We start from the raw sequence: 14,760 nt of genomic DNA, 5'->3' as shown, positions 1-14,760 counted from the left end.
TTTTCAGTCGCAACACTTGCTAATACAAAGACGTTGCGCTTAGAGTTTGCGCCGGATACATGTAGCAGCCGTAGTGTTTTACGCCTTATTTTCGCGCCTTTCTTTAAAAGCAAATTGCAAATTGTTTGTACTCAGCAGCACTTGTGCAATAACATTTTTCAGTAATGTTTGTTTAGGTTTTGAAGTCAAGTAAGATTTTCTGAAAAATTTTTACTGACGGTAATTATTTCCCCCGCGGAAATATTTTGCTGACAACTGGGACTTCATTAGTGCAGGGACATGAGCCAATTCAGCGTCCTAGGTTATGGAACATACTCCGAAAAGTATATCGTAGTTCACGCCAAAAGGGAAAACTGGACTCGGGCTCGCAGCACTACCAAGGTCTCTGACAACCGGTGGATCTCTCGACGGACAAGGCGGCTTCAGAGAGATGCGGTGCGAAGACAGGAAATGCAGTGGCCGGATAAAATAATATGTTGCAGATGAATGTATTCGAATGACGCGATAAGAATCACTTAGAAGTTTGCAAGGGAGGTCTCCGTCGTGCAGCGAGAAAAACCACGGTGATGATGATGGTGAATGAAGGGTTGCTTGGTAATTCTTTTTGACGTTTTTTATTGTATAGCTGATTCATCAAATGCGACACCATGTCCTGAAGACGAACCCGAAGTGTCGCAAGTGCGGAGCAGCAATCTGAGCATCGCAGAAACTTCGGGTGAAGTTTGATGTGAGTATAGCGGGGTGATAAAATGAAGTAAAATAATGCAGAGCATATTTTCTTTGGGTGGGACTGTGACGATGCTGTGAGTACTTCTGGCGTGGTAAAAATGTGGTTGATTGCTCTGTCATAGGAATTGGTAAAGCACCAAAGTGAAATCTGCACAGAAATCTGCAGCTGAGCATGATTTGCGGGTCGGCGGCTGGGTGTGCTTGGAAAGCGACGTCCTGCTTGCGGGTGGCTTCGGCAAAGGTGTACTGGCGTCATTTTCGGAACGGATATGACGTCAGTGAAATCTTGGTGTATCCCGGCATAAAACACTTTCGTGATAAATTATAAACCCCAAAACGAACAACCCTAAGTAAAACGTACCCTTTAGTCCTAAAGGTTACTTCCCCGAAAGAAGACCCTATGGGCAGAGGTGCAACGTTTGCAGGCCGCTTGCTTCCGTGTACTGGCGTCACTTCCGTGACGGATATGACGTCACTCAAATGCTTGTGTAGACCGGAATAAAATAGTTTCATCTTAAAATGTCTGATTTCAGGTCCACGCTCAGGACGTCATTTGGAGTACCAATATAGTGCCTTTGGAAACCAGTCCCGGACCCGTGGGCTTCAAAAGTCTTACGTATGTTCTTTTCGTTGGTTTATAGGGCGTTAAAGTGCGGGACCTTAGAGCCACAGTGAACCAAAAAAAAAAAACGAATATTGTATTTGCGGTGCCGTACATGTGCTTTGTAGTGGTATTTTACGTTGAACCATAAGACAGTCTGGGCCATTATTGTGTGATTGTACGAACGTTTTCAATGAGAATAAAAGAATGAAAATGTCATAAGCAAAGGGAGAAAATAACAGCAACTCACATCTGCAGCCTTGGCGTGGCGGCTTAAAAAAACCAGGAGAAATTAGCCTTTAGGTGTTATTGGAGAGACTACTTTAAAACCGCAGAAAATAGTTCCGTAAATCAGAATGCAAGCGATTTGTGCAGAAGTGTGCTAAGAATATTTGGCGAATCATTATACGCAACAGTGGTAGGTGCAGAACGTGCGTTACGTACTTATGCTATGACACTTGAGCTGGCTAGATAAAGAAAGTAACTTTGTTGTGGCTTATTCGGATATTAAACAGATTGTAATTTCTTAGTTGGTGTTCAAAGTCTTGACTATATTGATAACTTAACCATTCAAATTCATCAAGAACTTCATCAATATATTGGAGAAAATGAGTGACATATGCAGTTACGGCTCTTTTACAGAAATACATAGAATGGGAGTATTTCGACACCATTCCTTGCAGCTACGCTAACCAGTCATGATGGCTCTGGTCGTGTAGCCTGCCGAATGTCCTCAAACTTCACAGCACTAGCGCATCTCTCAGTTATCGGTAGTGGCAGGCATATTATGCCACGCTGTTATACTTGCTACCCCTAGTTTACCTGCACTATTTTTGGACCCTTTTCACTAAACCAGGCAATCATGATTGCCTTGACTTAGGCGTTTGTTAGTTTTTATGTGACCACTTTTTATATATTACCCCACTGTAGGTTCTCTGGGGATATAAAATAAAATGACGTCCTTCTTCTTCATTTTTACGGTACCTCACTTTTGGTCAACGTATCTGCGTTGAAATTTCTGAGCTATCACTAATTGTTTCGCTTTTAAAGATTGTGTGTGTATTGTGAGCATGACGTAAGAATGATGTCATCACTGTTACACCAGGCAGAATGGCTATGGTAGCAGCAGAGTCCTTCAATGCTTTTTTTGGCCACGAAACTCCACCGTAACGCTATGGATGGAGTTGTTTTACCGCCGAAGCCACCGTGGGGCGGTTATGGGATCACGGACTGGGGCAGACAAGATCTGCGCGCTGCGCGAACGAAGTTGGGGTCCCACGGAATCCGGCGATGCGGCAGGTTGTTTGCGCAGTTTCAAGTAGTTAGTCGATGTGACGCCTTTGGTCATGACGCCTTTGGAGATTGCTTTCGGCCTGCCGCTACGATAGCATGCTCAGTAGAGCCAGAGTGCTTCAAGGCTTTAAAAAAAAACAATAAAGGACACTGACGGACCCGAATACAGTCTTGGGGTTAACTCTTTTCGTTAATCATAGATAATTAGCTACAATTCAAGGCAAAGCAATTAGCGAATGTACGCAATTTACGCGAAAACAGGGAAATACTGAAATGCACTTAGCTAAACATATTTAGGTCGCGAGGGTCCCCAGGCATCTGGCCTTATTTGCTGTGGTTCTGTCGAGTGAGCCTCGTCTAAAGCTTCTTTACACCCACCCCCAAACACCAACACTTAAGTTTTATTACATAAAAACTACGCTTTCAAGAGCGTTTCCAAAAGGGTGGGAGGAGAGACTACTAACACACACTGGTCCGCTGACTGGCTACGTCAACCAAAGGTTTACACACAAGCAATAACTTGATCCACACTCCCACTCTCACTCAAACTGTAATGTATTCAGAAACGGACAAGCACGTAACTAATAGAAACCAACCGACTGATAGCAGCTCTGAGCACTGGTCATCGACCCTCGGGCGGCCTCTCTGAAGTATTGCTCATACGACGCGCCCCGAAATTATGCTAAGCGCTGAAGGAACTCTGGCCTTTGTCAACCCGGCGTGTGCATTACAAAAGGAGCTGTTCAGTCCCTCGTCACGTGTATCCGCCATCGTGGTGACACTGTAGAACCGTCACCAATTTGGACCACACTGCGTACCTTGGACGGTGCACAGCGCCGCTCCTTTTTCTATTCATCTCGGCCCCACTAATGAAGTCGCATGAAGCGTAAGCCTACCTACCAGGACGCACCCGCACTTTGCACGCTCTAATGCGGTAATTACCTCCTCCAATTAGAGGGAGACCTTCCATCGGCGTCTCAAAGTACCCTGGGCTCCGTTCGGACCTACGACAACAAAGGCCCGGTTCACCGCAACAGGGCATTGACACTCTTTTTCCTGGCAGGGAACGTTGATATCGGCTAGACGAGCAGCCCGGCTTTTCCAGACAGATGACTGACGGGGAATAGCGCTCCCGCGTCTGCTTCTAGCACCCCTCCAACACGCCAGCCGGACCGGCAAAAAGGAGGCATGCAAGCTATAGAACAATTACGCAGCTGCCGGTGGTCTTCATTGATAAACTCAGGTACTTTAACTGGACAGCCATCTGAACTGAACCGTATATGGAACCGTATTTTGTAGCGTGAGCTACACTGGCCGAGGTTGAGCAGTTTGGCGTGGCTCTTGGATAGCCGTGCTGGGCATGCGCGAGGAGCAGTGACGTCTCACGGCGCAGAGCTGGCGCGCCGGAGCCGCCGCCACCGCGACTGGATTGGATTGAATTATATTCGATTGGATTAATTTGGATTGAATGGGATTGAATTGAATGGGATTGGATTGAATTGGATTGTATTGGACTATATTGAATTGTATTGGATTGGAAATCGTTTTACCAGTAAGCATGGTAATCAGCTAATCCTAGACACCAGGAAACCTAAGAATAACCAGCTGATCCTTAGCTCACGCTACAGACACTCTGGCATAGCCGAGCAAAGCCACTTGTAATTTTTCGTGTGCCACTATGTACTACGACGACTCTGTCCCCCCCCCCCCTTTTATGTAATACCCCTCTGGGGTCCTTAAGGGTTGAATAAATGATGATGCTGACAGCCCGTCTAAGCCGCGTTCAAACGAATGGAATTTGCCTACCTCGCAAAGTGAGAACAGAGCAGACTGAACTGCGACTTCGCGACACAACATCCAAGTGGTAGCGGGATTTGAAGCTGAGGGTGGGACATTTCTGAGAGCGTAACGCATTCGGAAATTGGAGCTTTCGAATGACCTTGAGTGGCTTCACAATATTACGTGAGACGCACTTCTGCTAGTGCAATGCCTATGTAACATTATGCTGTTGAAGTTCTACGAAAATTAACACGAGGTAGCCGGCAACTCGAAGATAAGCTGGGTTAGAATTCTCAAGATCGGCCTGTATTCACGCGTCGAAAGCTTTATAGCTGGTGCTTTGAAATTTCACCGAAGCGCTATGTTATAAGCGTGCAGGAATGAAATTAACTTCTGCAAACTGTTAACCCGGGAAATCTATGCCTTTGTTTTTGGTACCGCAAGCACGGTGAAGACCGGTCGCGTAACGGTCGGATCGCATATAAAGCCCTAAACAAATGGACGGGAAATCGCTCGTCGCACCAGCGTCGGCGTCGTTCGGCGGCACCGCGGCGACTCGCGGGAGAGGGCGAGTAACCGAATGAGACCGGCGAATTCACGCGTCAGCCGCTGCACCGACGTGTGTTGGCGGACAGGTTTGCATGAGCGCAGCCATCCTTTCCAAGTTAGTTTTGACTGTTTATGAGCGGTTATTATCGATTGCTTAAATGCAGTCATCAGGAGCCTATATTCTTAATAAAAATACACTTGTCCTATTTTATTCATTGCTGCGAATGCTAGCAGCCCAATTTTAAAATCCTTTAAATACTGTAAAATTTTAAGTGTCACCGTCAGATCTAAAAAAAGAGCTCGATAAACAGAAACGCACTTCGAACAATTTATTTCGTTGCTGCTTGGTGCCCTACATAGATGTTATATACGGACTGCTACATAAGCGTAAGAAGAAAAAATTTCACCGCTGCCTTGGTACTGAGGTTAGAATCTAATGTCGCTTGTAGATCCAACGTCAAGGTACTCTGCCACGCTTTCTTTACTCTGTAAAACAATCTAATCTCACAATCTCACCGCAAAAAAAAAAAACGCGAGGTTTTGCCAAGACTCAAGCCATGTACTTTCAAACAAAAGCCCAGCTCAACCTCTCGACCACGCCAGAAGGCATTTCGGGAGCCAAGAATTAAGTGTAGTAGGCAAGGCTGCCAACCAATATTGCGGGGTGTGTTTTGTTTTGGCCGTATTTTAAAAAGTAGGGCAATGGTAACGCTTGTTTCTTACACACCGATCTCGGAGGTGGGGCCAATTATGCTAGTACTACAAGCGATGTAATCAAAGATCCCTCATTTGGATCACGAAAAGCTATCGCACATCCTCGGTCGCCCCTACACAAGTTATGGTAGCCGCGAATGGAATGGAATGCGCCATTGGAATTCTGGCGTTGATAACGCTTGCTCGTGACGCACCGATCTTGCAGACAAGCGTCTTCATGCTAATACTTGCCTTATTTAGAGGTGCCTTATTTACCTCACAAAAAGCTATCGCAAATCACCGATATCCCCGATGATGAAAACCATACCTGGAACGAGTGAATAATCGCTTTAGAACACAAACATCTTGCAATTTGTTGCAAAGCAGCCGATTGCCGCCGGTTAAAAATAAATTGATTGTTTTCTGTGTGAAAGGAATGACCCCAAACAATGCGACGTACAGGAAACCAGGACGCTGGCGGCCGCTTTCCGATGCTTTCTCGCGCTGCGTCGACGCTGATATCTGGCGAGCATAGACATCGGCGTTGCTCGCGCGTCAGTTCGCATCACCATGTATTTTTAGCGGCGTGCCCTGAGGCGCTTCCACGCCGGACGACGTCGACGAATAAAAGCGCGGAAAGTACGCTGCATCCGATTGGGCCTTAACGCGTGCGATCGGCGTCACCACAGGACTCGCTGCGTGGCGCATATTTGCGCCATTGAATGACGCAAATGCAGTAAATGACCTTCGTCTGAATAAAGCACAAACACTCTGCCTCGCACGAGCTAAAAAAAAAAAAACCAGCTGCAACACCATGTACATGAATAATGGCCGCGGATACGCACAATTAACTCCATCGAAGCGTTGATTTCTTGCAAAGGTAAGCGAATAAAACTTTTTACACGCGAATGCAGCAACCCTAATTGTATGTAAAAATAAATATGAGTGAAAGCACACTGTTCTCTGAGCTGTGTAAAACAGCCTCGTTCGGGTGGCAGAATGAGCGGTGAGCTGTCGCGGAATGCCCCCTCCCTGACAGCGGCGACCCTAGCGGCGGCTTTTGTCCCTCCATAAACTGCAGCCTCTCATGACCATAAAAGTATTGAGAGACTCTGGTATCAGTGATACACGTTAAAACTGTAGCCACCCAATAAATAATGTTCACGTGACTTCTTTCGCAGGTTAAGAAGTGCGGCCATTTGGATGAAGATGAGACGGCCTTGCAACACGACATTGGACATCCTCAAGCAACACACGCGCATTCATCCGCCTTATTTGCTTATTACGGAAGGAATGACCACAAGAAGGAACGTTCAGCGCAATACGTTCTTCCGGAGTGTAAGTAACGGGCGCAGAGCTTCAGCGTGTGAGAAGACTGGAAGCTATTAAGAATTTCACGCCATGTTCAGTAGCAACGACTTTTTTTAATGAATACTGTGCAGCTGTTGTCAATAAACGTTTTACAGATTCCGTAGTAGTCAGTGACAACCATCCAAAGAAACATAATTTTCTACACAAAGATATGACCACTTTTTTTTGAATTTGAAGTAATGCTGAGGTTAAAATCTTGGATCAGTGAATGATTTCTTTTAAGAAGCCACTTGCTGTACCTTCCTGGATCGACGTGCCTTTTCCTGAGCGCCAGCGCATTAACCTTTTTAATACGCCACATTGTCTTCTACCCGTGTTTTATATATTTTATAAATCGTGGGCTTCCTTCTCCAGTAGAAAACAAATTGCGTCAACTATTGCACTGTACTGACATTAATAAGTAAGGTTTCAATAAAAAAAAACTTATGTCGTCTAGAACTTCACTTTGCTTTATAAGTACTCTTACATTACGCATGCTAACGACATTCTCTACCTTTTTTGGCGTATATGCACAGAACATTGTGCATCTTTAAATATAGTGTGGTGGTCCTGTTTCTTCACTTAGTTCGTGTTGGAGCTAACAGTGCCTAGCCAAGTCTTAACTACATGGCCTACGGAGCCGATAAATTACGCAGAGTATGTTACCATTATATAGCGTGTTGCTGTATTACAGACATATAGCTTGTGTACTCCAGAGTATTAAATCTGCGTTGAGAGGGAACTTCAGGATATGTATGAGGCAATATACATACACTGCCTAGACGACATGATACGGCCTGGTACATGTCTTGATTTTGTGAGGACGAAGTTAGGCAGCTAAGTTAATTGAATGCTTTTAAGAAGAAAGCATCCCCAATAAAGTGGAGCGTAGTAAATAACAGGAAGCCGATCTGCCACGCTTGGCCCAACCCCGAACCATTTTTTGCGCTATAGTACTCCATAGAAAGAACTGCCTAGGTAAAGTAATTTATTTAAACTCTTACTCCTACGAAATAATGGGTTTTATGAAGCGGAGTGGATACAGAACACATAGAAAGCATGCGCAGTGTAAACAAACTCTTGGCAATTTCAAGCTGGCATTGTTAAATAATGACAGTCAGCAATTGGGCATACCGGTGTGACGGACCCCAACATTTCTTCTGTGCTCAAACTAGACAGTATTTGACGCTTAAAGACATGAAAATTTGCGTATGTTTTCAGTCATGTATCGTCTGTTTCTGCTCAGTAACTAAAAAAAGACACCTTCTAGACCTGCAAATTTTGTCGACGCCGCAGCCGCCACTACTGCAGCTGAACGAGGAGGCTGGCTAGCACGGTTTTCAACCACCTTATTCTGCGAAAATGTTCGAACATTTTTGCGAAACAAAAGTCTAGGCAGCACGCCCGCAAAACGCGAAAGCGTACGCCACTACACAGTCAAGTGAAATTCGCGCGGGAGTTCTATGCTGCTGCAAACGACCGAAATGCCGTCTACAGTTGAAATCAAGGAATAGACATGGTGAAAAGCATTCCATTTTTGTGTGACAAGGGGGACGGTGAGTACATTAACACGAACTTTAGCGATCAAATCCTTGTGAAACACTTCCGCGAATATGTATATATATATATATATATATATATATATATATATATATATATATATATATATATATACACAGAAATAAGGGTTGGCAGCCAAGAAAACCTCGGAAAGCAAAGGGGAGGTTGTGGTAGTCATTGAAACAGATAAAGAATTTGAAAAGAAAGAAAGAAAGCGGAGAAAAAATGCCCGCCAGGAGGGATCCGAACCCACGTGGGTTCGTATCCCGCGTGGGTTCTAAAATTTAAACGTAATGAACCAAATCATTATCATCATCGTCATCATCATCGTTAGGGCCCCAAGGATGCAGTAGCCCCGGGCCCCAAAGTTTCCTAATCCGGCACTGAAGATGTAGCGCTTCGTTCGCTCTTATGTGTCATACAAGCCATGGTCGCGGCCGTCTTTTTATGTGATCACCCCTGTTGCGACGCTGATTCTCCGAAAACCTGCCTTTGACCCTCAGTCATCGACTTGCCACGAACCGGCGTATTCACAGTGGCGAACTTGCCGTTGTGAGGATGATTCACCGAAAAACTGTATTCGACCACCGTCATCGACTTTCCACGAACCGGCGTATTCGCAGAAGCGAACTATGCGCCTTTCAGTGACCTCGTGGCTTCTCAAAGCGCCAAACGGCCAGCGGCGGTGCTAACCAAAGCATTGCTTGGCGCCCTCACTCTTAGCCAAAAAGGACTAACGGGGCATCGGCGTTAGTCCTTTTGGGGACTAACTGCGTTGCCACTAGAATTAGTCCTTTTTGGGACTAACGGCAAGGGTACCAACTGTTAGTCCCTCTACACTTAGTCCCTTGATGGTTCAACTGTTGGTCCGCCATAAAGACTAACTGTTGGTCCCTTGCAGATCAACTGTTAGTCACCCCTGTTAGTCGACTGGAGATCAACCGTTGGTCCTCTGAGTACCAATCGTTAATCTTTCCCATTACTCTCCCTAGACCAATTGATGCTTTCAAGACTAAATGTTCATCCCTGCAAATGCTCCCCTCTGGATTAACCGTGCATACTAAAAGACGATGTGCTGGCTCGTGCAAGTACTCCATGAGTGACTGTCGTTCCATTAGACCGACAATTCAGAAGACAGGAGTAAACACAAGAGACCAGAAGCAGTATTTCTTGGCCACTTGTTCACGACAAAGTACTCACGACAAAGAAAATGTTACTTTCAAGCTTTTTATTGCAACACTGTGTGAGCAACATACACAACAAAAGTAAACCGTACTCTACTCTTGACGTTGGAGTCTCTATTTCGAAGGCCTGTACGGCACACCTTATTGAGGCGATGCGCCCAGTATTGGGCTATTCCGGATATACATGGCTGCTGTCCTTGGCGCAAGCGTGCTCCACTTGTCTTGAGGTACTTGTCCGTTGACAGGAGACAGCCATCCTCCGTGACCCTGTCGGCAATGGGCGTATGTCGTCACGCTCCTGCAGGAAATAAATAGGGCAACAAAACAAGTGTTATTCATGGTAGGACGCAAAATTGAGAAAAACGCAGTTTCCAGCAGCCCTAACAAGCATCCGTAAAAAGTACCTCAAAAAGCAAAAAGAAGCAAAATCAACGCTTTATGTAGTGCAGCCAAATGTGGCCTGTGAATTGCACTGAGTATAAGACCACGGATTAAGACCATGGGTGCACGGTAGTTAACAAGCGAAACTCAGACATTGTTGTTTTTCCGACTCCAGCAGAAAAGACGCCACTCAAACCAGCAATAGAACCTGGGGACTCATGCTCCCTCACTCAACGCATTGAACCACTGTATAAGGGCAACAGAAAATAGAAAGATTGCTCATTTCTCGCATGCAGGTTCGCTATCATTCTCAGAGGCTTACGTAGCACGAAACAAGGGCCTCTTCCCTCTCTTTCACAAGACATGTAGGGAAAGAGACGCTTCCTGTCAGCACCAGCTCTAAATCAAAATGGTTTGACGGCAATCAAAAATAAAAAGAAAACAGGAAGGAATATTTATTTATTGGAAGAAAACCTGCTTTCCTGCGCTGATGGTGCGGGTTTGTATAGAACAAGGTCATTATTGATTTCTGGCTGTGATGTCGGTGTCGAAGAATGCGTTTTTATTTCGAAAATGTATTAAGAGCCAAATTTTCTCAATGTTTAGTAAATTTAACAATGTTTAAGAAATAGCCTCGGGCGAAACAAACAAAACGGCGTCCTCTCAGCTTTCTGCATGGGCAGTGGCTATGGCTGCACGTTTTCATTTCCTCTTTGCGGACAGTTCACAGTGAATTCGTACGTGCACACAAAAAAAGGCTTTCAAAGAAAAGGGGCAAAAATGTTTGAGGCTGACCACGCTGCGAGCGCTTGACTACCAGTGAGGGAGCAACGAAAATGAAAAAAAGTGAAGGAAGCTTTCGGCCACGTTAGATGAGTCACGCGAGCGTGCGCCTGCTACTGTGAAATTCATGTGAAAGGCACGGGTGACTAGTGGGTGCGGGAAGGACTGCAGGACGAGAATGTTTCGTGAACGAGTTCCCCGAAAGCCAAACAATTTTGGGGGGGCGCGTTACTGCCAGTTAGGTTCGCTGTGGCGGCCACAAGGAGGGCCGGTACTGGAAAAGGGGCCATTAGATGACACTGTATTCTCAAAAAAAAAAACTTGCCGTGAGATACATAAAGATTCTACGATTTTGTTAGAGGATTTTTATTACGGCGGTCAGACCGCGCCTTCGAGGAAGACTTCATTTTGCCGTTCTGCTGTGGTCCGGCAGATTACAAGTTCGGGTTCCGCAAATTATGGAAAAAAATGCCTTACTCAGCCAATTTACATCAGATTTTAACCGTTTTTTTCTAGTTTTATTCTGGACGTAGTTGCGGTTACGAGGGTGCAACTATTTTTGCCCTACTCAGCCTCAGAGTGTACGCGTCCGTTGCAGTTCCGGCGTTGTGCCAGACTTCTTGTAATTTTACTGCTTAAAATATCACGTTTTCATTTAAAATTTAATATGTCTGCGAGTAATTCTTGTGTCCTAACAGCACCATGTTGTTATTTTAGTGTTCATATGTTTGCCTAAAAAGTTAGAGCCCTTCAAGATTCTCGGCCACGTGTTAACCACGCTTTGACATTTCTGGCTATAAATGTATTAAAACTGCAATTTCAACAGAAAAGAAGTTAGCGGTTAGCTTCCTTTTTGTACGCTGCTCCTGCTGGGACGGTTATTTATGCGGTTGGGCCATTTGTTTAAAGAGAAATTGCATTTTTACTATTTTAGGGTTAAGCAAAAAATTGGGTAAATATTGACCGACACAAATAAAAATTAGGTCGCCGTCGGCAGTAACGCCCAGCGAATCGACTGGCGTTGGTTTTAAAAAATAGCTGGAACTCTGACGCTACGATGCAAGCTCACGAACTTCAAAAAAAGGGCGAATGGGGAAAAGCGGTCGCCGCCGCAGCTCACCTTTCGCACGTCCGTCCCCGCTGGCCGCCGAACAAGTAGAAACAAATCGGAGGGCCCCCGCCAGGGGGAGCAACAGCAACGTTGCGGGAGCAAAGGGCGCTGTTAGTCTTTCCCTTGGTCCCATTCGCGTCTAGGGACCAACGTTTGGTCCCTTCATTTTGCACACGGCACTAATCTTGGCGCGTTTGGTCTTTTGGGGACTAAATGTTCCTCGCGAGGCGTAATTGCTGCAGTTAGTCTTATTTTCTCCCATTTTGGCTAAGAGTGCTGCACTGCAAGCCTCGGCCGTGGGCCCGCGCCTCATTGTCTTGGCCTTTTGTGGCGTGTTGTCTTGAATAGGTCACTAGAAGAATATTACCACCGAGGGATGCAAGGCGTCTTCGTGGTAGTGCAACATCGCCGGGACAAAGGAAGGCTCTGACCACGGCGCATTGCCACGGCGGGAGCAACCTGGCGCTCACCTGCCCAGGAGAGGAGGGGTCTCTCGTGCGTGTGCGCGTGTGTTTTGCGTGGTGGCGCTGCCATCAGTGCCATGTTTTGTGATTGGTGCATCCTGACGTCAGCCGGAGAAAAGGGGCTAAGGGGAATGGACCCAACGTGCCTATTTAATCTCGCGCGCGCAGGAGCGCACTGCCCGCTCTCATACCAAGGTGTAAATACTTGTATATAAAGTTTTCTTCTTCGTCAACTTGCCCGTCATGACTGCCCCGGCACTTCACCCACCTCGGCCCACATCGACCACGCTACCATGGTTCGCAACAGTGGAGACATCGGTGAAATTCCCAACAGTGGAGTCAGCCCCTGGCTTCCCAACACCCCATAAACTTGTAACGTAGCAGCAGACGATAGCGTGGCGGCGGTGGCGGCAGAGAAGCAGAGAAGCTTGCGTTGAAGCAGAGAGCTCAACGATGTTAGTAAAAGTGATTGAAAGAAATAAATAGATACGGCAAAAAAGATCGTGATATGTTCGTTAGCGCTACACCCGCGTTTCGCTCGCTTTTGGATCGGCGTTACTTGATCGCTTTATGGTGTGGACGCCAATTTTAACCCGAAGGCATGTGTTTCTTTTGCCAACTTAAGCGGCAGTCCTAATTTTTATAATTCATGCCAAACGTTTTCATATATTTTATGCACAATATTTGATAGCTGGGTTGTGATCTTTATAAGCAAAGCGTCAAGTTACACTGCAAGTCGTCATAGCTATGCGTGCATCGCCTCACAGATTGCTTACGTTTTGCTTAAGCAAAAAACATGTCGAATTCACTGTGAATTTGTGCAGTCGAGAATAGGGCCCTTTGTCGGTAAACTACGGTAGGCTTAGCTTGTCCTCACTGCTCTGTGGCGGCGCGTGACTGATGAACGGAATGCGAAGCAAATATAACGCACGTAAGAGCATTTCAGCAGCAGACGTGCGTCCAAAGATGGGGCAAATGCTACGTCCTGCCTAGCCTGACGCATCCGGTCAGCGTCTTGGGCAAGAACTTCTCTTTTTAGTCACACTAGTCCATCTTAGCCTCAAAGATAATCTGCAAACATAATCTTTACCAGGAATACATCATGGGTCGGTCCCATTGTTCGCAGGTGCCTTACCATCCATAACGCGGTTTCGATGCTTGTTTTCTGGTGTCCTTAAACTAACTGTGACCTCTATGCTGTATGCCTCATTAGCCTGACGAATGCGCTCGGTGTCTTAGGTCTTGGTGCATTGGCGTTTTTTTCCCACGGAGATCACTTTTGCCCAAGGCGATGAAACTGTTGAGGGTAGCGGTATACAGCTTTGCTGTAAGATACCGATGGCGTAGCCACAGCTGGTGCTTGTAATTGGCTTAGCTTGCTATGGTAAAAATTCGAAGGATTAATGGAAAGTATTAAAATAACCCGTGCGCGTCAACGCCAGCAATGATGCAGTTAGGTATAGCGTGAATAAAATTTGAAGTAATAAGCTACAGACAACTCTAACAAAACCTCAACTGGTAACGACAATTTAAGATGTAGGGGAGGGGGGGGGGGTGGCAAGGATCCACATTGCTGTGGTGGGGGGCCCTGCCCCAAGAAACACCGGAAGGTGCTCCGGCCCTCGGACCCTCAGCGTCTATGCGTACGTGTTTGCGAAGCGTTTAAGCACCCTCGTTTCAAAGACATTTTTGCGCAATCGTAGGCAGACATCACTTGAAGCATCTAAAAACCGAGCGAAGATACACATTTGGAGTCTCCGTAACAGCGCGGTAATTATGACGAAGGGATGAAGGTGAAGCCTGCATGAAGTGAAGAGCGTCTGTTCAGAGCAATGTTTCTGGTGGAGTACAGAAAATATGGTAATTATTGCGACTGTATGCACCTGCAGATAGCTAGAAGAACAAAGTTGGAAGGAGCTGAAGACCTTCAAATCTGTTCAGTGGTTCAATTAGGAAAACACTACGAGAACCAAGACTAGTACAGGGCTGGACTTAAATACGAACACTTTCTTTTTCAGCCTGCTGAAGTGATGAGCCATAAACTGTATTACTGACCATAGTAGCGTAGGAAGAAAAGCGGCTCGAGCTCAGCTACACAGAATAAGTGGCAGATGCTCTAGTCAGCACAAGTTTGGTCTCCATACAACCAAAGCGGGGAACCTCAGTCAACGTAAATCAACTGGGTGGACGATTAAGCTTCGCCGTCGACAGGGAAACCCGATAGCCGAGCAAGAGCAGGCGCTGGGGTACACGGCCCCGCGCGTGTTGCACACGCGTTGCTAC

General features: G+C 46.1%; 1 long non-coding RNA gene across 1 annotated transcript; it reads left to right on the top strand.

The window, feature by feature from the left end:
* Positions 1-262: 262 nt before the first annotated feature.
* On the top strand, positions 263-6,988 carry LOC144173443 (uncharacterized). Its single transcript, XR_013323273.1, has 3 exons — positions 263-727; positions 1,263-1,345; positions 6,826-6,988. It is a non-coding gene; the product is annotated as an uncharacterized LOC144173443 (long non-coding RNA).
* The last annotated feature ends 7,772 nt before the right edge of the window (positions 6,989-14,760 follow it).

Source organism: Haemaphysalis longicornis, unplaced genomic scaffold, assembly GCF_048455015.1.
Source record: "Haemaphysalis longicornis isolate Haplotype H1 unplaced genomic scaffold, Haemaphysalis longicornis Haplotype H1 scaffold_3, whole genome shotgun sequence".
NCBI classification, from domain to species: domain Eukaryota; kingdom Metazoa; phylum Arthropoda; class Arachnida; order Ixodida; family Ixodidae; genus Haemaphysalis; species Haemaphysalis longicornis.
This window is presented reverse-complemented; position numbering and strand designations above follow the sequence as displayed.